The sequence below is a fragment of the Sminthopsis crassicaudata genome, chromosome 2, assembly GCF_048593235.1.
Source record: "Sminthopsis crassicaudata isolate SCR6 chromosome 2, ASM4859323v1, whole genome shotgun sequence".
Lineage (NCBI taxonomy): Eukaryota > Metazoa > Chordata > Mammalia > Dasyuromorphia > Dasyuridae > Sminthopsis > Sminthopsis crassicaudata.
Window position 1 is genome coordinate 470,649,722 of NC_133618.1, and position 24,923 is coordinate 470,674,644.

General features: G+C 34.9%; 2 protein-coding genes across 6 annotated transcripts in view; one reads left to right on the plus strand and one right to left on the minus strand.

The window, feature by feature from the left end:
• Positions 1–24,923, plus strand: part of RALGPS1 (Ral GEF with PH domain and SH3 binding motif 1) — a 652,627-nt gene that overhangs the window by 357,529 nt on the left and 270,175 nt on the right. The gene's annotated exons all lie outside the window — the stretch shown is intronic.
• ANGPTL2 (angiopoietin like 2) overlaps positions 1–24,923 on the minus strand; it is a 52,038-nt gene that overhangs the window by 11,311 nt on the left and 15,804 nt on the right. The gene's annotated exons all lie outside the window — the stretch shown is intronic.

The window sequence follows — 24,923 nt, forward strand, 5'->3', positions numbered from 1 at the left end:
TTTAAAAGTTGTCCTCATCAATCAACAGCTTAGTTGAGTTCCTATTTGCAATTATGAAAGTGCCCTTAATAATTTGTATCCCCTGCATATTCCCTAATTAATATTATTTTTATTTATGCAATAAAACATACATTTCCATAATATAACATGATAAAAAGATTGCACATGAAAATGCAAATCTACTATGCACAACTTGCTGTTCCTTTCAAATGCAAAACAAAATTATTATGCAAATTTCTTTCTTTATTTTTTTGCTTCCCCCTCCTTGGTCTAGAGATAACTATTATTAAACCCAAATAGGCATACAAATGTAAAATTATTCTGCACATGCTTCTATTTATCAGTTCTTTATTCATATGATTTAACATTTTTTCCTCATATGTTCTTTATGGTTAATTTGGGATTTTTAGAGGGGTGAGTAAAATAATGAATTAATGTTAATTAGATGTTCATAATTCACAAGGCTCTTGGCTGGACACCAAGAGAAATACAAAGTTTGTTTTTTGTTTTCTTTTTTAAACAAGATGTACTTTTTTTTTTTTTCTTTTTCCCTGAGGCTGGGGTTAAGTGACTTGCCCAGGGTCACACAGCTAGGAAGTGTTAAGTGTCTGAGACCAGATTTGAACTCGCATCCTCCTGAATTCAGGGCTGGTGCTCTATCCACTGCGCCACCTAGCTGCCCCAAGATGTACTTTTTACCTTCATGAAGCTTACAGTTTTAGAAAGAAGATTTTTAAAAACTGAAATATTTTGGCCACAGAGACATATATCTTATACTCAATATTCAATTGGATTTATGATTTTATCAATAAAGGTACTACTCTCTCCTTTCTGTTTGGCTCTATTGAGCCATGCTGATCCAGGAACTCTTGCTCATGACCTTGCTCATGACTGTTGGTCAGAGAAGTTCTATCTAGTGTACTAAAGGTCTTCTTCTCTTCTCTTGACCTCATGAAGATCCCACCAACCCAGCTTACCGGCTCTCTATCAGTTATTTCTCATTGTTTCCACATGACCAACTCATCCTCTTTTTTCACCCATACAAATTATTGTATACTATGTTACAAATCTACATTTTATCATTGTGCTATACAAAATTATATAAGTGAATTAAATTTATCTAGACAAGTTACTCTTATGTCTGAATTACTCTGATATCTATACATCCCCATATACATCCATATACTTATCCAGACCATTTGACATGAAAAGCAGTGTGAAGTAGGAGATAAAAAAAATGGCTTTGGAGATATGAAAATATGGTTCTAAGCCCCAATCTAGACATGTACTGGTTGTGATACTTTGAGCAAATCATTTAATACTTTCAATTCTTCCTCCCAATCTGGCAATTCTCTATGATTCTAATTTGAATAATTTGAATTTCTACATTGGTAGAAATTTCACTACAATTTTCATACCTAAATGAAATCACTGATCTGTTTAGTTTAGTTTTGCTTTGGATTGTTTTGTTTTTTAAAGAATAAGTCAAGGAAAAAATAAAAGTCATGTATGAGCTATAAAGGGGAAAGGTCATTTCTATCTAATAGTTAGGGAGGAATCAGGGAAGGCTTCCTAAAGGATGTGAAATTTTCTTTGGGTTTTAAAGAATGGGCAAGAATTCAGTCCTCATCAATAAAAACTGGATTTAACATCTTAGATGAGGTGAAGGAACTGTTTGTCATTTGCTCACATTTGTCAAATGACTCTACCTCTCTCAGCTTTTGTCTCTTAATCTATGAATTGAATGATTTGGATTATATGACAGAAATGGCTCACATTGTTTAAAAGTCACACAAACACTTTCCTTGGAATAACTCAGTTTCATTATCTGGAATATGAGATAGATAGTTTCATCCTCCTAGGAGTTTAGGGTGATACAAGTAGTGCAAGTATTATGCCCATTTCATTGATGAGGAAATTAAGGCCCAGAGGTATATGATTTTTTTTTTCCATGGCCAACTAGCCAGTTAAGTATCAGAGACTGATGTCAAACTTAGGTCTTCTAATTCCATTTCTAGAATTATTTCCCTCAGATGGCACTGTTCTTGAGATCCTATCTATTGCTAATATAATGTAAACCTGTTTTCTTAACTCAAATCTTTCATTTTTATGATCACAGATTTGGTTGGCAAAGAATCTGAGTTTTATTGATGCCTTCTAGACTTCCTTATCAGGTATCTAGTATGGGATCTGAAGGGGAAAATAAACCAAAGAAAACAACAAACAACTCTTTAGACAAGAATCTAAATTGGTGGGGTCATATCCTTGGTGTTCTAGGAAGTTCCACATATAGAAATCATGTTTGGGACTTCTAGAGCAAGAATTTGTAACTAACTTCTGAGAAGTCCATATGTTTCATCATATTGAGAAAGGGGTTCAGGACCCAAAAGAAATTAGTTACAAATTCTTGCTCTAGAAGTCCCAAACATGATTTCTATATGTGGAACTTCCTAGAAGGAAATACTAAATTTCAATAAAAAGTTCATAAAAAGAAAGATGTTTTCCCCATTTAAGTTAAGAGATGCTCTGAAATCCATCTTTGGACCCCAGATTAAGAACCCTTAGTCAAGCAAGAGAACAGCATTTGGGGGTGGGGAGAAGGGAAGTGCCTGCCTGCTTCACAAAAATGCCTAGTGCCTCTTCAGGAATTATCTTCCTTGTCCAAATATTTCCCCATTCTGCATCCTTCCCCAAAACCATCTCCCCTCGGGCTATCCACTTCTTCAGTGAAGAGGGGAAGAAAAAGTGAACTTGCTTATTTTTATCCCTAATATCTGTTAGACTGTGAGTGAATCTGGGCTCCTAGAGATCATTTTCCTCTTCTCTGGCCAGCCCCGGGGTCTTGTCCTGCCCATATGCTGATAATAGAGCCCTCTTTCTTTTCCATTTATTTTACTGTATTAAGTGAGAAGACAGCTGGCCTCTTCCTCCTTTCTGATCTCAACACACTCAATTCAATCATATTTACTTTGCTTCAGCAAAAATACTGCCAGACGTAAGGGAAAGAAAAGCATGTCCCTTCTGAGTCCTCAGCTCCCTCTTACTATTACTGCTCAGACCACAAGATATGCTTTTTGAGCTCTTCAGTTAAACTTGGTTTTTATTTGGGGTTCTGAAGGGTAGGAAAGTGAAAAAAATTTGCTAAACAAGACTCCTTTGGTCTTTCTGATTCCTGCTCTAGCTCTGTGGGATTTTTACAACTGTGTAAAATGTAAATGTGGATGACCAACATAAAAATGTTAATGGTCTAGACATCCACAGCCTTTTGATAGAGCCTTCTACAGCCTTAGCACATTGGCTTTGAGAGGATTTCTTTTGCTTATGAATTTTATTTTTATTATGGCAATTACCGCTCCCTTTAATGCTGCCCTCCCTTTATGCTTCAGCATTTCTAAATTGTGTGGTAGGTGCCTTGGGCTCTCAGGGCCAGACTAAATGAGTATAAGCTTTTTTAGGTTCCATCAAGGTGAAGAGCCCAGCAACAGACTTCATCCAAAGTACCGAGCTGTATGTGGAGAGTCACGCCATTAGTACATTTGCCAGGGGTTGGTTGATTAGTATTTCTGGTCATTCATGCCTTCTAAGTTGGTATTGGTAATGCAAGGCAATGTTCATGGTGGGTAGGCAGCGTAATGGACTTGTACCTCTGACATCCTTTTTGAACCTCAATTTATTCATCTTTAAAAAGACACAGTTGAAGCAGAAGGCCTTTGGAACTCCTTTCAGCTCTAAATTTATGATCTCAGCACCTATGTTAGTTTCTGGATGATAAGACATATTTTGGCCACAGAAACTAATAAAGAACCAAAACCTACGGGGGGGGGGGGCAGGAGAGAAATGTGTATGAGAGAAAGGCTTGAAATTAAAAAACTTGGATTTAAATGTCTCCTCTTTTTCACTACCTAGCTGGCGATCTTGCACAATCATGTTCTCTCTTTGGGTCTCAGTTTCTTTATTTATGAAATGAGGCTGCATTGGATCAGGAGTTCTTCTTTTTTTTCTGTGTCATGGACTGTTTTGGCAGCTTGGTGAAGCCCATGAATCCCTTCTCAGGATGATGCTTTTATATGCAAAAAATAAATCTGTTGAATTAAACATGATTTTCCCCATCTAAATTCACAACATCCCTTCTGAAATCTATCCACAGACTTCCTGAGATAGATAATTCTTAAGATCTCTTCCAACTCTGAGATAGATGTTAGATACAACTGGTATCAGTGGAAGGAGCATTCATATTAAAGAAGTCATAGATCCTTCATATATAGTGCAAGTACTCTTCAATAGTATGTGTCTGTGTACAAATGTATATGCATATATGTAGCTGGGGGTGCAGATTGAAATAATGGTTAGAAAGCTGGACTCCAAGCCAGACTATGTGGCTCTGAACAAGTCACTTCAATTTCCTAGTAACCCAGGTAACTTTCCATGATATTAGATGCCAAATTATATTGGTATATTATATTTCTTCATTAGGACTACTTTATGCCAGTGAAGTCACAAATCCTTTATAAAATATGAATCTATATGTATATTCATCTCCATATGTGTGTAAACACATATATAATTTCATATACATAGATAATTCTTTAGTTGATGGCATCCACATTATATTTTTAGAAAAAGTTGTTGTTGTTGTTATTAGCTTTAATAGAGCTTTAACTTAACAGATTCATTAGTGCTCCATGTGTTCTCAGGTTCTTGAGAACCTGAGAGCACTTAGTAGAGCCCAGGACAGATGTCCAACCAAAATAGAAACAAACTCTCTGAATCTTAAGATTGTGGGATTTAGAGTTAGACACTCAATATAATTTAATCCAACCTCCTTATTCACAGTGAAAGTAATTGAATTGTAGAAAAGGAAGGTGATGAGTCCAAGAATATAAGTGGCAGACTTGGGCTTATAGGTATTTACTTGAACTTTAATATCTTCTTTTCACTAGACCAAGATGTTTACATTTCAGTTGAAGTTAAAGACATTTTCAAATTGCAACCAAAAAAAAAAAAAAAAAAAGCCAAAGAAAAATTTCAGGTTAAAAAACTAGAAAACAAATATGGAATCATAAAAATAAATTGTATATTCAATGTTAAAATAATATCAAATTCTTTGCTCTTTTGGGTTTAAACTTCAAATATAATTATGTCACAATATAAAGCTGGGGGAGGAATGCAGTCAGTTTCTACCTTATCAACAAATTGGTGATGACATTATGAGTAAGAATTAGATTGAAATCTATCATTATCTGAGCAGAAGAAAAGGTTAATTGATCACATGATGAAGATGAAGAATCAACAGACAGTAAACCCAGCAGGTAACTGGTACCTTCCAGAACTTAACAAAAACAAACCAAAAAGGAAAAAAAAGGATAAGCAAAGGGCCTCTAGGGAGTGAGATACATTTTCTCTGGATGATTTATAAGGAAACTTGATAAAAATGACATAGAATGAAAAGGTGCGTTTTTTTTTTTTATGATGTGTACATTCATGGGTCTACATAAAAAGTATCCACACTGATGAAATTACATATTGCTCTGAGTGTCAAAGCAAACAGAGCAAAAGTATTTGAATGAACGTTCCCTCAGAAAGATCCTTGACAATTGGACATTCAAACCCTATGTGAAGATCTCCAGTGATGAAGTTTTGTATTTTTTCTTAGCCAATTATAATTGTTGGGTATTATTTTCTTTCCTTTATATTTACACCTTTTCAGCTTTCATCCTAGATCTGGTCTTTAGAAATAAGAAGAATAAATCTTCTAATCCTTTTTCCATGTGACAGCAATTAAAATACTCAAAAGTAAGGATCATTGTATCTGTCCCTCTTTCCTCTCCCCCCAACCTTCTTTCTAGTTTCTTCTTAAGGCGAAATAGTCTCAATTTGTTCAACCATTTCTTAGATGATCCAGTTTCTAGTCTCCTCATCATCTTGGTTGCCCTTATGCAAATGTACTCAAAGTTATTATCCTTTCTAAAATGTGCTACTTAGAAATGACCCCTCCTACCTTATACTGTAAGTTTTCCTTTTTATTTTCAAATGACCTCTCCCTACCCTCTCCACTCCCAATTTTTTACCCTTTCCCTTGAAAATCATGGCCAGTGTGAAAGGAAACACTTAAAGCTATGAATCATAGAGACACCAGATGTATTGCAGTAGGAAATTCCAGATTCAGTTTTGACAGCTAGTCAGTCCTCTGTTACTAGGAAAGTTTTACAGTGTGAGCACAAAAAGAATTCCTCTTTGGAGCTTCCCTTAAGAAAGAAAAGTCTTTCCACTATCAAGGTTAGAAGATAGAATGAGTTTTTCCTTTCAAAAATGATTGTTCATCAACATGAAAACAAAGAATAAAAGAAGTTTGAATGGGTAATCCCGACTTTTTTCAGGAAGTTAGAAGAATGTGATACACATGAGAAATGGGTAAAGAACCACTGAACACCTGGAAATAATAGACACAAGACTCTTTCCCAAAAGAAGGGAGATGGACTACTGAGAAATGATGATTTGGATACATGATGCTGTGAAATAAGAGATAACCCCACTCCAAAAAAAAGCCAAAGGAAGAAAATATGAGTAGTAACTGTTGGTGTATTTTCACTCAAAAGTACCAAAGCAGTTATTTGTCAACTTGATAACAAAAGAGACAGCCTGCTGACTTCAAAGAAGATGTATCCAATATGTTACACAGAATCATTCAGGACTTAAGTCAAATGATGATGGCTAGTACCATTTTAGATGTTTCTTAAAAGTATGAACAATACTGTCTCAAAAGAACCTAGAAGTAATAAGCAAGAAACTACCAGTAGACATGGTGTTCTCTAACATAGAACAAATTTTTGTCTGCCACCCCATCACAAATCCACCCCTCTTTACCACCATCCTTTCATATCTTAGATTTATTCTTGACTCATCATTCTTCCTCACCTACCAAATTCACTTAGTTGCCAAGTCTAGATTATTCTACCTCCATACTATTTCTTGCATCCATTTTCTTTCTACTCAAGTGGCCACTATCATAATTTATGTTTTATCACCTCTTGTAAGAGTTAATGCAACAGCCTCCTAATTGACTTTCCTCTTTCATCTCTCCCCTTTCCAATCCAGCTTACACATTGCTATTAAGTGATGTAACTAAAGTACAATATAACTGTCATTTCACCGTTCAAAAAGTCCATTGGTTCTTAGTAGTTATAGAGGTGCCTCTAGAATTAAATGAAAACTCCTCTCTTTGGTATTTAAATCTAGGAATGGAATATACCTAACAAGTGTTAGCAAGAATTTTTTGGCTGGAATCTTTAAAAAGCAGATCAGATGGACTTAAAATTGAACAATGAAGAGAAAACTGTCTATATTTTACCTACCCTGTCTCTTTTGAATATGATGTGTTCTATATCTAAGTTACGATTTTCATTCTACTGAAATTTGGTAGAATAAAAACCATAACTTAGATTCAGAATACACTGTAGTCAAAAGAGACAAGATTAGTATAACATGTGTGTGTGTGTGTGTGTGTGTGTGTGTGTGTGTGTGTGTGTGTGTGTGTGTGCAGTGATGAAGAGTAACATTAAATATTAAAAAGATAGATTGGGAAATCTTAAGAACCAGAGGGGGGAAGAATAGTTGTGAGTATTTGGGTGAAGATCAAGGGAGGCAAAAACAAGAACTATTTTCATTGTAATATATTGCAAATCTCTTGGACAGAAAGAGGAAAAAGATGTTTGGGAAAGAGATTAAAAATCCTGCAAAGATTCATAATGTAATAGTTATGGGAGACTTTGATTATGTAGGCAATTGATGAAGCTCTCTCACTCTGCCAAAACTAGTTTTTTGACTTGTCTTAATGACAGTTTCATCTTTCAAAAGGCAGAGGAATCACTGAAGCAAATTTCTTTTCTAGATCTGATTCTCATCAACAAGGAAGAAGTTGTTAGTGAGGTGGAAATGATGTGAACCATGTGGGTAAAGTGACCACTGCATCTTATAATTTGTGATACAGCATGAGAAGAAAGTCAATCATACTCTGATGTGCAGAACAGACTTCTGGAGTGTATTTTTCCCAAAGTATTCGAGCAGCAGTTTAGGTAGAATCCCAAAGACTAAAATTCAAAAAGGAAGTCCACCCACATGAAACAGAAGGTTCCCAAGAATGAAATTCTTAAAACAAAAAGAGAAAAATAAGGATTAAAAAAAAGATTAATGTGTATGCACAAGGAAGTTGTTGACCAATTTAAATTTTAAGAAGAAATGTACAGAAGAGAAAGCAGTGGGAGAATTAATGAAGAACAAATACAAAAATCATGTTATGATCCTGTAAAAATTGTGCCATTGTGTCTAAATCTAGAATAAGATAAAACAATAAAGAATAATAAAAAAGGTGTTTTTAGGAGATTTTAAAAAGAGAGAAGGTATCACTGCTTGCACCAGAAAAGAAGACATGGATGAGTTGAGACCTATGCTACCGGAGGGATTATCTATATCATTAAGATATTAAAATATCTTCAGAATTTCATTCTTGAGAGATTCCCATCTTTCTTAGATTGATTTTCCCTACAGAATTTAAATCCTTTCTCTGCACCTTATGACATCTTCTTTCAAAAAATTGAGGACACATGTCAGGCTATTCTTTCTTTTTTCTTTTCTATCACAAATACTTAAGATGGAGAGAGCCATTTCTTCTAAGACTTCCAACATTTCCAACCCTTCTACTAATTTTGCTTTGTTTTGTTATTGTCAAATAAAGTCATGATCGTGGACAGTGAGATATTAGTGGAAAGATCAGTGTGTTTTCTGTATCAAAAGACCTGATCAAAAGCACAGAGCCAGGAATGTGTAGACTACAATTTGATCTTACATGTCTGGAGTATAGAGCACATATAAAACTGAGAGAAGGGTAGAAAAGGAAGGCAATTCCAGATGAAGAGCTTTGGAAGATATTCAAAACTGAGGAAGCAATAGAGAGCAACTATAAAGATTTTTGGCCTTTATGACTATAAAGAAGATTAGTCTGGCAGCATGTAAAGGATGTAGTGAAAAGAGAACAGAGTAAAGGTGGAAGACGTGTTTAAACTGTTATTCTCTTAATGTGAGATTCATTTTCTAGAATGTTTGTGATTTCCATGTTCATAATTTATTAATCCATAAAAACCCAAATAGACTTTGTATTATTCCTGTTTAGCATTATGAGTACAAAACTGTGACATTCAGACCCAAAAGAATCTTCTTTAATTGATCTTTGTCAACCTGGACTGTAGTTTTTAGTAGAGAACTGTGGCCCTATGCTGTTTAACATTTATCAATGACTTCAAGGCAATGGAGTTCAGTGCAAAGATACTAAATCTGGAACCAGAGGGCTTTAATTAAACCCTCAGGCCTTTTTTTGAATCCCACAATTTGTTGCCATGTGAACTTAGACAAGTTATTTAACATGATCCAGAAACAAATATTTTTAAGTGCCTACTATGTCTCAGATACTGTGTTAGGTGATGGATATATATTTTTAAAAATAGTGCTTTACACTCTCTTGGGCCTCTCTAGACCTGAGGTATAGATGATGAGAATGGATCACTTCTAAAGCTTTACAGCTCTAAATCTATGATCTTGTATTTTTTGAAGGGAGAGAAGATATGTTGGGTTTCCATATAACCCAGCGTGCAGCAATTCATCTCTCTTGGTTTGGGATTTCCCTTTTTTTTATTTTATGACCTTGAGGCCTAAGGGAAGGTAATAAGGGCTTTTCTGAATCTTCTCTATGCTACCTTGGATGTCTGTGTCAAGGTCTGTGATAAGGTCACTTCTGCCCTGGACTCAGAACATATCTGAGAGATCTGAGTTAATAATACTGTATCCTGAAGATGGTTCTGAAGAGTGACTTTAATTGCCCATTACTGGGGAAAATTATCTAGTGCAGACCAGCTTGAAAGAGAGCAACATTCAATTGGGTGAAACAGCAAATCATAGATACAATTAATAATTTCACCCAAGAGAATGACAATAATGAGATTTCATACTAAAATGTATGGGATACAAAGTGGTCATAAAAGGAAATTTTATATCTCTAGAGGCCTACTTGCATAAAATAGAGAAAGAGAAAATCAATGAATTAGGCTTACAAATAAAAAAGCTAGAAAAAAAGCAAATTAACCCCCCCAGTCAAACACTAAACTTGAAATTCTAAAAATAAAAGGAGAGATTAATAAGATTGAAAGTAAAAAACAAAACAAAACAAACAAAAAAAAAAACTACTGAATTAATAAAACTTAAGAATTGGTTTTATGGAAAAAACCAATAAAATAGATAAACCCTTGGTAAATTTGATTAGAAAAAGGAAAGAGGAAAATCAAATTGTTAGTCTTAAAAATGAAAAGAGAGAACTTTTCACTAAGGAAGAGGAAGTTAGAGCAATAATTAAGAGTTACTTTGCCCAACTTTATGCCAATAAATTTGATAACTTAAATGAAATGGATGAATACCTTTAAAAATATAGGTTGCCCAGATTAACAGAGGAAGAAATAAATTGGTTAAATAGTCCCATTTTAGAAAAAGAAATAGAACAAACTATTAATCAACTCCCTAAAAAAAAAAAAAAAAAAAAAAAATCCCCAGGAGCAGAAGGATTTATATGCGAATTCGACCGAAAATTTAAAGAACAATTAATTCCAATGTTATGGAAAATATTTGAAAAAATAGGTCATGAAGGAGTCCTACCAAATTCCTTTTATGACACAGACATGGTACTGATAGCTAAAGTAGGTAGGATGAAAGAAAATTATAGACCAGTGTCCCTAATGAAAATCGATGCAAAAATCTTAAATGAAATCTTAGCAAAAAGATTACAGAAAATCATCTCCAGGATGATACACCATGGCCAAGTAGGATTTATACCAGAAATGCAGGGCTGCTTCACTATTAGGAAAACTATCAGCATAATTGACTATATCAATTACCAAATTAACAAAAACTATATCATCATTTCAATAGATACAGAAAAAGCATTTGATAAAATGCAACATCCATTTCTATTAAAAACACTACAGAATATAGGAATAAATGGACTTTTCCTTAAAATAGTCAGTAGCATCTATTTAAAACCATCAGTAAGCATCATATGTAATGGGGATAAACTTGGAACCATTCCAAATAAAAAAATCAGGAGTGCAACAAGGTTGCCCATTATCATCACATTACTATTCAATATTGTATTAGAAACACTAGTTTCAGCAATAAAAGATGAAAAAGAAATTAAAGGAATTAGAGTGAGTAATGAGGAAATAAAATTATCACTCTTTACAGATGATATGATGGTATACTTAGAAAACCCCAGAGATCCTACTAAAAAGCTATTAGAAATAATCCAAAACTTTAGCAAAGTTGCAGGATACAAAATAAATCCACATAAATTATCAGCATTTTTATACATCACTAACAAAATCCAACAGCAAGAGGTACAAAGAGAAATTCCATTTAAAATAGCTGTAGATAATATAAAATATTTGGGAATCTATCTGCCAAGGGAAAGTCAGGAACTATATGAGCAAAACTACAAAACACTTTCTACCCAAAGTCAGCTCTAAACAATTGGGAAAATATTAAGTGCTCCTGGATAGGTTGAGCGAATATAATAAAGATGAGAACACAACCTAAACTAATTTATTTATTTAGTGCTATTCCAATCAGACTCCCAAGAAACTATTTTAATGACCTAGAAAAAATAACAACAAAATTTATCGGGAAGAACAAAACGTCAAGAATTTCAAGGGAATTAATGAAAAAAAAAATCAAATGAAAGTGGCCTAGCTGTACCTGATCTAAAACTATATTATAAAGCAGTGATTACCAAAACCATTTGTTATTGGCTAAGAAATAGACTAATTGATCAATGGAATAGGTTAGGTTCACAGGACAAAATAATCAATAATTATAGCAATCTAGTGTTTGACAAACCCAAAGACTCCAGCTTTTGGGATAAGAAATCATTATTTGACAAAAACTGCTGAGAAAACTGGAAATTAGTATGGCAGAAATTAGGCATTGACCCATACTTAACACTGTACACCAAGATAAGATCAAAATGGGTTCACGATTTAGGCATAAAGAATGACATTATATATAAATTAGAAGAACATTGGATCGTTTACCTCTCAGACCTGTAGAGAAGGAAGGAATTTGTGACCAAAGAAGAACTAGAGGTCATTATTGATCATAAAATAGAAAATTTTGATTATATTAAGTTAAAAAGCTTTTGTACAAATAAAACTAATGTGGACAGGATTAGAAGGGAAGCAATAAACTGGGAAAACATTTTTACAGTTAAAGGTTCTGATAAAGGCCTCATCTCCAAAATATTCCGAGAATTGACTCTAATTTTAAGAAATCAAGTCATTCTCCAATTGATAAATGGTCAAAACATATGAACAGACAATTCTCAGATGAAGAAATTGAAACTATTTCTACTTATATGAAAAGGTGCTCTAAATCACTATTTATCAGAGAAATGCAAATTAAAATAACTCTGAGATACCACTACACACCTGTCAGATTGATTAAGATGACAGGAAAAGATAATGACGAATGTTGGAGAGAATGTGGGAAAACTGGGACACCTGCATTGTTGGTGGAGTTGTGAACAGATCCAACTATTCTGGAGAGCAATTTGGAACTATGCTCAAAAAGTTAGCAAACTGTGCATGCTCTTTTATCCAGCAGTGTTACTAATGGGATTATATCCCAAAGAGATCTTAAAGGAGGGAAAGGGACCCACATGTGCAAAACTGTGGCAGCCTTTTTTATAGTGGCTAGAAACTGGAAATTGAATGGATGCCCATCAATTGGAGAATGGCTGAATAAATTGTGGTATATGAATGTTATGGAATATTATTGTTCTGTAAGAAATGATCAGCAGGATGATTTCAGAAAGGCCTGGAGAGACTTATATGAACTGATGCTGAGTGAAATGAGCAAAATGAGTTTAATATCAACACTATATCATGATCAATTCTGATGGACGTGGCTATCTTCAACAATGAGAGGATCCAAATCAGTTCCAATTGATCTGTAATGAACAGAACCAGCTATACCCAGTGAAAGAACTATGGGAATGAGTATGGACCACAACATAGCATTTACACTCTTTCTGTTATTGTTTTCTTGCATTTTTGTTTTTTCTTCTCAGGTTATTTTTACCTTCTTTCTAAATCTGATCTTTCTTGTGCAGCAAGATAACTGTATAAATATGTATACACATATTGTATTTAACATATACTTTAACATTTAACATGTATGGGACTGCCTGCCATCTAGGGGAGAGGGTAGAGGGAAGGAGGGGAAAAGTTGAAACAGAGGTTTTTGCAAGTGTCAATGTTGAAAAATTACCCATGTATATGCTTTGTATATAAGAAGCTATAATAAAAAGAGAGAGACAGAGACAGAGACAGAGAGAGCACCATTCAACAGGAAGCCTCACCCCATCTGGAACCCTATCATCTTCTCATATTGTATTAGATTGTTTGTTTTTTTAGTTGTTTTAGGCTTGTCCAACTTTTTGTGACCCCATTGGGATTTTATTGGCAAATACTGAAGGGCTGTTCCTGGAATATCCACTATGCTACCTAGCTGTCCCTAGAATATTTACTTGAAAGAATTGAGTGTTCTAGCATAGAGAAAAAGGGAGAGGTACCAGGTAGCTTATGATTAAGAGACAAGATGATCTACAACTGGGACTGTTTCCACATATCAGTAGGATCTACCCTGATAGAGCCTCCATAACCCACATTAGAGTTTCTTCCTCCTATAGGAATGCCCTCTCTTTTTGCTGGGTATCATGGTGCTTATTTCATAGCTGAATAAACACAGTAATATGATCCCAGCAATTCTGTTGATCCACCTAACAAACATTTTCCCCAGAAAGTAGTTTTTGTAGCTTCCTCTGACATCCTCTTCTACCTTGCCACAGAGATGACTTTAAGTTCTCAAAGGCTGGCAGGGCTGGCTGAGCCTATCAAGCTAAAAAGACTTCAAGATGGGGACAGAGATGGACTTTGTGTCTTGCATTTGAGAACTAGCTTAGTTCAATAAAGCAGTTCATTGCTAGAAGGTTGGCTGCTAAATTACAAATTCTTTTAGTTACACAGATCACAAAGACCATCTGCTAGAGCTACTGGATTATTAACTCCATTTAGGCAAGAGCTAGGGGACCAGAGCTTTGATTTCATTGGTAAAGGTGAGCAAACTCCCTGTACCATACTATAGCTTATCATCTTCTCTGCTACTTAGAGAATTGTAGAGAATATTGAGAGGTTCAGTAACCTTAGAGCCAGTAAGTGTCAAACAGGATTGAAACCAAGTTCATTTTGACTTCTTTCTGTCCAATTCACCTTGCTCACCTGTGCTCTATATTTGTTGAATTTAGACTGAGTGACAGGATTGTTAGACAAACAGAGCTATAAGGGACCTGGAAAATTGGCACTATATAAGAAAACTTTTATTTTTACTGATGAGGAAACTGAGTTACAGAAAGGTTAACTGATTTGCCCAAGGTCACATTAGGGTTTGAGTCCAGGTTCTCTGACTCAAAATCTAGCACTCCTCCCATTTCACTCTTCTAATTTTAGATATAAAGGATTGTTCTTTGTGTTGGGAGAAAGAGAGACAGAGAGACAGAAAGTAAGATAGATCTCTCCATATCTCTTATCTGTCTCTCTCTCTCCCCTCCCCAATTAAAGACCAGCTCCTTCAAGGTTTGGAATAAATGTATACAGCATATGACATTCAGCTTCCTGGGGGTAAAGTGATCAGAAACTTTTTTTGTGTGACAAGACTGCTCATTCTAGATCCTTTCTTATCCTATCTGCAGTCACCAGAGAAAGTATTTACATATTTTAAATATCTACATTTAAAAAAAATCTTCAACAAGGATGTATGTAATTCATACAATGATCTTGTGGTTTCTTCATGACAACTTTCAATGGCTAGGATATGACAGAACCATGTAACCTTAGGTTAGCACCTTGAACTCCAAAGCCTTTGGCAGGGAGACCAATGTAAGAATGATGAAGGAATTGAGTTTGCTTTTTATGCAACTGAGTAGCAAAATAAATATATGAGATAACATTTGGCTTCCTGCCTTTGCCTGAAGCAGCTGGACTTACTTAAAAAAAAAAAAAAAAAAAAAAAAAAAAGACAAGAAAACTATCTTTATTCCACTGGGTGGTTTCTTGTTTTGTTTTGTTTTGTTTGGGTCTTGTTTTAAACAGTTATATACACAGCTGTATGATTCCTGCTGTCATTATTGGGGATTTTTGCACAGAATCATGGTCAAAAGTAAGTGAATTCTTCTGAGTGTTGTGTATTCGAGAGGCAGCCACCTGGCGACTCAAGTTCGCCTCTGTAGGTGTGCTCTAAATTCATCCTCTACAGGTCTTGTATATACACACACGTTATTTACATATTGTCTCCTATTAAAGGGTGAGGTTCTCTAGAGAAGGGACTGTTTTCTTTTTCTCTTTCTTTGTATGCCCAGAATTATGTCTGCCATATGGTAGGTGCTTAATAAATGCTTATTTCCTGACTGCCTGAACACTCAAGCATCTGATTGTGTAACATCTGAGTATATTCTTGTTCCTTTTTCTATCTCTCTCACTTTCTTTATAAAGGGTTGTACTCAGGTGCTCTCTCAGTTTTCTTTCCTCCCCTCTCTCTTATGATTTTTTGGATAATGTAAAAATACATCAGTTCTGGGAGTCATAGCCTTATGGGGAAAAAAAAACCAAACAAACATGACAGATGTGACTTCAAAAGAGTGAGAGTGACTCATAGGCCACACCCATGTAGAAACCAATTTTATTGTTCTCCTGGTTTTTTTTTTATTTCTTGATTTTAGCCCAGACTTGTGTTTTGAAGTCAGGAAAAATTAAATTAAAATCCCATTCCCTACCATTTACTATTTAACCTTATGAAAGTTATTTCACTTTTCTGAAACTCAGTCTCTTACTTGTGAAATTGTGTATGTGTGTGTGTGTGTGTGTGTGTGTGTGTGTGTGTGTGTGTGTGTGTGTGTAGTAATGATAATAATTATAGAACCCAAGTCACCAGGTCAAATGAGATAACATGTGAAGTACTCTGTGAACTTTAAAATAGAATATTAATCCTTGTTGTCATTTTTTTGTTGCTGTTGTAGTTATCTAAGAAATATCTGAAAATGGAAATTTCTTCTACTGATCAGATTGAAAACTTCTTCCTCTAATCAAACTGGTAGCTGGAGACATTGAGTTGAGGAATGTGCCCAGAATCACATAGTACTATCAAGGACTCAAGTCTTCTTGGATTTTGGTTACTCTTTTATGGTCTTTACCATGCATCTCATAAAAGAAAAAATATGTAATTTCATTGTCACAAGAAATCACTGACTATGTATAGTAGTATAGTTTTGTTTTCCTGGCTACGGGGAAACCTTTTGGGAAAATCTTGGCCTAGAATATGGGCTTTCAGCCTATATGAGAGAGCTTGAAATGGGCCTTTGCTCCAGGCCTGGCAGCTTTCACAGATCTGTAGGCTGGATAGAGACATGCTTTTTACATTGGGGTTTGGAGGCATTGTTTTCCAATGGAAATATATAACATGAATCATCTGAAATATTTCCATGGACTTTCTACAACAAGTGGAGGTTGTTTTTTTGTTTTGTTTTGTTTTGTTTTGTTTAACTTTGAGCCTTCTATTTTCTACCTTTCCTGTGGACCATTAATTGATTTTTTCCCCTGTACCAGGATATCTAGTTTTTTACATTCCTATGTATCCCAGTTTCTTTATCTATAAAATGAGTCCTCGGATTCCTCTAAGATCTTATATTTTAAGTTCCATGGTCATGCTCTGGTCTACTATAATATTCTATGTTTTGTCACCTCTCTTCCATCTCCAATAGTCTGTTTTCTAAGATCCCTTCCAGTTCTTATATTTCTTCATTTATGTTCAAATGTTCCTTCCAGCCTTAATATAGTTATAAAATGTCTATTTCAGTCTTGGTGTTCTATATTCCAAAGTCCTTTCCAATGCTAGCCTTCCTTAAGATCATGTTTATCTTTTACAAGATCAAACATTTCTTTTATGGCAGTTATTTTCTTATAATTGAAGTCCAGACCATACCCAACTTATGCAGTTATACAGTATAGATCCTGATGCAGAGATGGATTGCAAGTCCTTGTTGGGTACTTGGAATATATTTTCTATAGCCATATGGTTCTATAGATGGCTGACTTACCTCTCAGGCCAGCCCCTCAAAGATAACATAACCTATCAAGTCACTGAGATTCCTGATAACTTTTCTTCAATTACACTTCCTCATGAAATACAAACCTCTTTTTATGGGAAAAGAAATTTTAGATTTCAATATAGGATGTCAGAAATACACCATCTTATACTTCAGTTTATATCCTGGATATCTCAGTTAAAGAAGAGATTTAAATATGTTAATTCTCTATAGTTATATAAGAGAAGACAGTGCTACATTTATTTTAAAAAATAATGATAATTTACATTTTAGGATGTGTTAATATTCTTTACATCTTTATAGGGGAAGTCAGCGCTCTACATTTATTTTAGAGAATGATCATAATTAACATTTTATGTTCCTTTTAAAATTTATGTAGAGTTTTGTTTTGTTTTGATTTTTTTAGTCACCAATCCTGTGGGTAGGAGGTACTTTTATTGCTATTCCCATTTTGCAGAGAAGCCAACTCAAACCTAGAGAGGCTAATGAGGGCCCAGTTAATAAGTGTTAGAATCATCATTGGATCCAAATATCTTGATTCCAAGTATGATGTTATTTTCATTATACCACAATATTATCTACTTTAGATGATCTAAATCTACTTGTTGGGGAATAAAGGGCAATATTCCTCCTCCCCTGCTCAATGGTACTGAATTTTAAAGAAAACTAGTCTGAAGAGCTAAGTTTGAATTTCTTCTATTATATATGTATGTATATATATATATATATATATATATATATATATATATATATATATATATATATATATACATATATATATATATAATTTGATGATTATCTTTCTCTATATAATACACAATGAGGTGGTGCAGCAGAGACAGTATGGATCTGGAAGCAAAAAGATCTGAATTCCAACTTAGTTTCAGAAATTTCCTATTTGTATAACTCTAGGCAAATAGCTTAACCTCTGTCCGCATCAGTTTCCTCAATAATAAAATGGGGATAATAATAATACCTATCTCCTAGAGTTAATTGTGAAGAGCAAATGAGATATTTGTAAAACACTTAGCAAGTGCCTGGAACAAAGCAGGTGCAATATAAATGCTTTATTTCTTTCCCCAGACCTCAGTTTCCTTATCTGTAAAGTGGATTCTATGATCTCTAAAGTTCCTTCTCTCTAATATTCTGTTAATGAGTCTCTGTGTTTTCTTCTCTGGGGGAGAGGGTAACAGATGTTCATAAGTCAGGGACTGCCTGAATTAGTAAACAACTTGTTTATATGTCAGTTAGTTGACTTAAAAAGAAATTGGGTAATACATGTCCTGAGGTAGGGATTGGCAAGGGTGAGGCAAGTGATAGGATAGGAGCTAACATGTGCATTGAGAAAGGAAATACATAGTTTAAAGAAATAGGACAAGTGCCCCTGAATATTTTCCCATATTTCCCCATCAGTAGCAAGAGGGTCTCTTTTGGGCTTGTGGTTTATCGGCTACTGGCCCATACTTTTCACCTCTGTTATGGGAAAGAACAAACACAGAAACCGATTCCTGTATCTGGCATTAAACATAAAGTTGCATCAGAACTTATGGACTTGAATGATGATTAATTCTTCCTATTAAAATGAAATTAGGAACACAATTTATCCTTGCAGCAACACTAAACCTTTTATTCTAATTTTCCCCAGGTCATATTGGCTAGATTCTTTTCCTGTAGGGAACCAGCAGCCCCTACCCACAGATTTGGCCTCTGTTCAAAGTTAACCAATTCATTTTAATTTTAATTAATCTGCCTAACTTTTTTTTTTTAAAGCTGCATCCAAGTTTGGTTGACTGCTTTATGTCCGTGATATCAAGATGATTTAAGATCAAAGAATGCTAGATATAGAAAAGATTTTACAATCTTCCCACCCCATTCTATAGATGGGGTGGTCCAGTGAGAAGAAATTACTTTTCTTAGTAAATAGAAAAGTGTCATTTAGTCTTTTCTACCTTCTGGTTATGTTTGAAGTTATTGTCTGATAATGGCATTTTTATGTGTTTGCTTGTCTTGCTTTGATCCAGCACCAGCCCTTGCTTGTATGTGATTCCACAATCACCTTTCTTCCCCTCTCCCCTTTGACTAGACTCAGGGGGATTGGATTTTTAGAGGATCAGTGTTACAAGTCCAAGTGCTGGCACTGAGAAATGGTATTTTAGGATTTTAAAGCTGAAAGAAACCTTAGAAATCATTCTACTTCCACCTCATTTTACAATTATGGAGACTGAAGCCAAAGACTTGCTGATAGTTGCTAATGAGTGGTAGAATAGGATCCCAAATTCCAACTCCAAGTTCAGGTACCTGGACTTTATATGACACCTCATAGCCCTCTGTTGTAACATTTTTTTCATCAACTCAAATAGAGATCATATTAAGACTTTATCCTGAATATTATATGTTTTTTAAAAACTGGATGTACTTGAATGGGAGCTAGAAAATGTTGCCCAAAATGAAATGGAGTGCCCCATAAGGTAGTGGGTTCCCTGTCACTTGAAGTTATTAGGAATTCTATAAAGGAAATTTCTGCTCTGAGTAGGGGGTTGGGCAGGGCATCTTTCAATGTCTCTTCCAACTTTGACTATTTCTTAGAAGTAGAAGGATAGGATGGTTCCTTTTCTTCCTCTGAAGAGATTTTTTCACTAGTTGAGTGGAAGTGCTGTTATGATAAATGAACAATAGATACAGCAGACTTTAAGTCCCATGAGGACAGATATTTAGGGAGTTTGGTCTGGGAGACATCTTAAATTCAGAGTATCGCAAAAGTCTTAAGAGAAGTTTTACCCTTGGATAACTGAAAACTGTTCTAAGACTTTTGGGACACCCTGTCTTACCTACATCAAAAATAACTCCTTGATTTTACAGATGAGAAAACTGAAGCCCTGAGAGAAAAAATAACTTGCCTAAGACCATATAGGCAGTAAGTAGCAGAACTGGGTTCCAAATTAACTCTTTCCTTTGAATTACCTCTCCAATATCCTTAGAACTTAACATAATGTACATAACAGGTACTTAACAAATATTTGTCTAATTAAATTATATTGAAGGGTATACTGAGAAAGAAATAATGACAAATCCATGGATTAAGAATGTAGAATCACTGAAATCTGAGCTAGAAGGGACTTTATGAGCTTTCTCATTTAAAAATGAAGTTGTCATTCAACTCAGCTAACAGTGTCAAATAAATGGCAAAAATGGGGATTCAGAACCAGCGCCCACTGATTCCCATTCCAGGCTCTGAGTAAAGTTTTCTTAGGGAGTTTTACTCTGGTGAAAGTGAATGAATTTTACAAACACAGGAGATTCTGACTGTGCACATGTTATGAGGAAAAGAAAGCTGGTAGAGAGAATGGAAAGCATGATCATGATTCTGGTTTAGGAGCAGACCCAGACAAAGAGAGATAAGCTCCAACAGAGAGTTATCAGGAACAAGTTCGATAAGAGTTTTGTGTTTTCTTGGCTGGGGAGAGAAACAGTGAATCTTGTGCCTCCGGGGGCAGTTGCTGCCAGTAACTGAAAGATGATCTCCTCATTCCTGTAGGCTAATCCTGATACCACTGAAGGAAAGTCAGCCTTTGTCTGCTGCTGCGTTCCTTAGGCATGAGGGCTTTCTTGCCTTTTGTCTGTTGTGTTTCTATGGCTCTAAGCTGTTTATAAGGCACTGGAAGAGAAGCGGAGCGATCAGACAATATTGGGGGAGGAAGACCCTGCTAGCAGTTTTGAGGGACCACAGATTGACAAGGCTAATTGGCTTCCAAACAACCAGGGAAAGTGAGAGTTGAGGGGGTAGAATGTGGCCCAAAAACTGGAACCTAAAACTCCCTAGTTGTGTAATTGAAAAGTAGCTAGGCTTGAAGGATAGAGGCTCAATCCCCAAGCTGTGAGACTTTGGACAACTCACTTTCCATTGTTTTCCTGTAAAATGAGGAGTTCATACTAGATTATAAATATGTGAGAAACTTTGACTACATAGATTTGTGATGAGACAGAGGAGAAATTCAGATCAAGTACTCTAGGAGAATTTGGAATGGAGAGATGACTTTCAATTGCAGAGATTACCAAAATGCATGGAAGATGTGGTAGATGAAATGGGAATTGAAGGAGAAGTCACCCTGGCACAAAGGATGATCTGTGCAGATATAGAAAGTTAGGAGAGAGCAGACCAACTTATATGCAAACTATCTAGTGATAGCTGTACAGGGAGATTAGAAGGCAAACTGTGTAAAGGGAAGCAGAATGAGATCAAACTGGAAAAATTGATTGGAACTAGATTGTAGAAGGCCTAACAGTGTTGGATTTAGAATCAAAAGTTCTGCACACTCCCTCACTGTGTGACATTGGACAAGTCACTTACTTAACCTCTCTAGCCTTGAGTTTTCTCATATGTAAAATGAACTCAATTTTATTTAATGTATTTATGAACTCAATGGCCTACTCTATCTAGAACGACTAAAATCTTTTTGTTTATGCCAGTTTACGTTTATGCCATTAGGCAAAGAGGAAACCTTGAGGTTCTTGAAGACTTGAAGTATGATCAGAGGTTTGCATTAGGAAGATTATCTTGGTAGTAGTTGTGAGTGAAGAGAGACTAGAAGCAGGAACATCAGTTTTGTGCTCAAAGCCCCTGGTCATTTCAATTGAAAACTTGAAATTCACTAGCAAAAATTGAAAATAAGCTTTGAGTCAGGAGACCTGGGTTGGATAGCCCTGGACAAGTCTCTTAAACTCTCAGATCTTCAGTTTATTGACTTATAAAATGGTGATTAAAATACCTGTGCTATCCACCTGTCAGGGTGATTGTCAGGAAAGCACTCTGTAAACTTTAAAAGGGTAATCATGTGAATTACTATTGTTGTTGTATACTTGTAAATATTTACATTATGGTCACTTTGAAACAAAGATAAAGTTGACATTTTAAGAAAAATGAAGTGATACAGAAATATGGTGGGAAACCTGGTCGGCAAGATCAAACTGAGCCCTGAATTCCCTCAATTCCCACTTCGCCCCCAGCGTGCAGACTTCCTGTACTGATTGCCAGAATAAAAACAGCCTACCCACAGTATGAATTGCAGTAACATGGTGATTGTGCATTTGAACATGAATATTTAATGGTACCATTTCCCCTGTCGCTTTTATCCTTTTCTCTATCCATCCTACTACTGCTCTTAAGCCCCCAAAATGAGCTTTCTTCTTTAAAAAAATCTACATAGTCAAAGTTTCTCATGTATTTATTGCTTGCTTTAGGTAATAGATCTGTGCATGAAAAGTAATATATACATAAAATATATTTAATATCCAGGTGAGTTCCATTACTAATTTATGGTATTTTCTGATGTAAGAACCCACTTTTATTATCTGATTTACAAAGTCAGTGTCATATCATAAGTTTTGTTAAAGCAAGGTATTTGACATTTGCACAGAAAGACAAAATAGCGTAGGAAACAAAGTACTGGATCAAGGTGCCGAAGATTCCTAATTTTTCCACTAACTCCCTGGATAAGATAAAGTCAGTTTCCTTCTCTGACTCCTTAAAAGGGTGTGTGTGTGAGGAGAGATGGAATGGTGGCAGGGAGGATAGAATTGTATTAAATGATCTCTAATATCCCTTCTGACTTTAATAGCTCCTGGTCTATTTTCTAACATCCTATGATCTCATTCTTTTTCATCCCTAATAGATATAGTTGTTTCTGAGATTTTATGTGTTAACATTCTATATCCCAAGGTCCATTCTGTGTTCTAAGTTCCCTTTCAGTTGTGACATTTTTTGATTCTTTCTTTCTTTCTTTCTTTCTTTCTTTCTTTCTTTCTTTCTTTCTTTCTTTCTTTCTTTCTTTCTTTCTTTCTTTCTTTCTTTCTTTCTTTCTTTCTTTCTTTCTTTCTTCCTTCCTTCCTTCCTTCCTTCCTTCCTTCCTTCCTTCCTTCCTTCCTTCCTTCCTTCCTTCCTTCCTTCCTTCCTTCCTTCCTTCCTTCCTTCTCTCTTCTTTCTTTCTTTCTTTCTTTCTTTCTTTCTTTCTTTCTTTCTTTCTTTCTTTCTTTCTTTCTTTCTTTCTTTCTTTCTTTCTTTCTTTCTTTCTTTCTTTTCTTTCTTTCTTTCTTTCTTTCCTACCAAGATATCCAGAAAGCAATACAATCTCTTTGATATTCTTAAAAGTCTAACTTTTTATAATAGGACCATTAGGAGGGAAGAAAAAGGAAACAGACTTCACTTTTTCTTCCTCTTTCTTCTTTCCTTTCCTCTTTTCCCTCCTTCTCTCCCTTTTCTTTCCTTTTTGTTCACATCAATTCCCCTTCCTTTTCCTTTACTCCTCTATCCTTCCTTGCCTTTTTCTCCTTTCTCCTTCCCTGCTTTCCCATTCCTTCTTCTTCCCTTTCCTCCGCAATTGCTCCAATGAAACTCACTGGATCATTGTTTCACCCAGTGTCTTTTATGGAACTACCATGAGATAAGATGGAATATTTCCATTTCTAGAAAAATTATACACTTCAAAACTGAATATTGAAGAACAGGCATTACCAAAAATGTATTGGCATTTTAAAATGCACAGAAGAAATGAACTGATATCGTCTTAAAGTGACAACTCTCTCTCTTCCTTTGGCATACTTTTTCTGAAAATAGACATTCAAAGCCTGTGAATCAAAATAAAGTTTGTCTTCAATATAAAAAGTTCTCTTCACTGGTTTTATATTTTCAATACCTTTCTAAAAATAAATTTCCTTTCTCATGAATTTTATATGATGGACTGGTACAGTAGAAAGATTAAGATATATGGAATTAAAATAACTGGGTTTGTAGCTATTTTCTAGCCATGTAACATTGAGTAAATGACTTAAGCTCTCTGAGACTCTATGGAAAATTGGACAATAATGCTTTACTGTTGGGAAAAGCACCTAGTAAACTTTTGAGTACCATGATATGAATAGTTTTTATCTTTTTTGTACCAAATAACACAATTTAGAACTAAAGTAAACCTTAGGGATCATCTAGTCTAGCAGTTTTAAAAGTATGTACAACTGAGCTCTCAATTCCTACAAGATCCTTTCAGGAGAACTACATGGTCAAAACTATTTTAATAATAATACAAAGTTGTTCTTTGCCTGTGTAAATACCCATGCTTTTATTTGAGGACATTTTTTAAATATATTTCAAACAAACAACATATTACAATAAAGTAGTGCAGAAGCAGATATGAAAAACCAGACATCTTCTATTAAACAGATATTAGAAAAATTTGTAAAAATATGTAAAATAATGCCAATCTTCTCACTAAATTTATTTTGTTTGGAAAACATAGGTTTTTCAAAATAATGTTATTGACTTTAATTTATAATAGGTGTATTATTATTATTATTATTTTAAATGAATAAATGATTGTTTTAAATACTTAGTTTTGATTTCTAATATGGTTTCAGTAGATACAACTTGCAAGAATAAAATTTCTTTAGGGTCCTGAAAAATTTTTAAGAGTGTAAAATGGTCTTGAGACAAAAAAGTTTGAGAACCATTCATCTGATCTCATTCCTTCATTTTATAAATGAGGAAATTGAGACTCAGAACAAATTGCTTTGCTTTCCCAATGTCACCCAAGTGAAAAAAAAAAATAGGAGGGAGGAGAGCCAAAAAATTATACCTAGGTCTTTTTACAGTAAATTCAGTGCTGCATATATATATATATATATATAT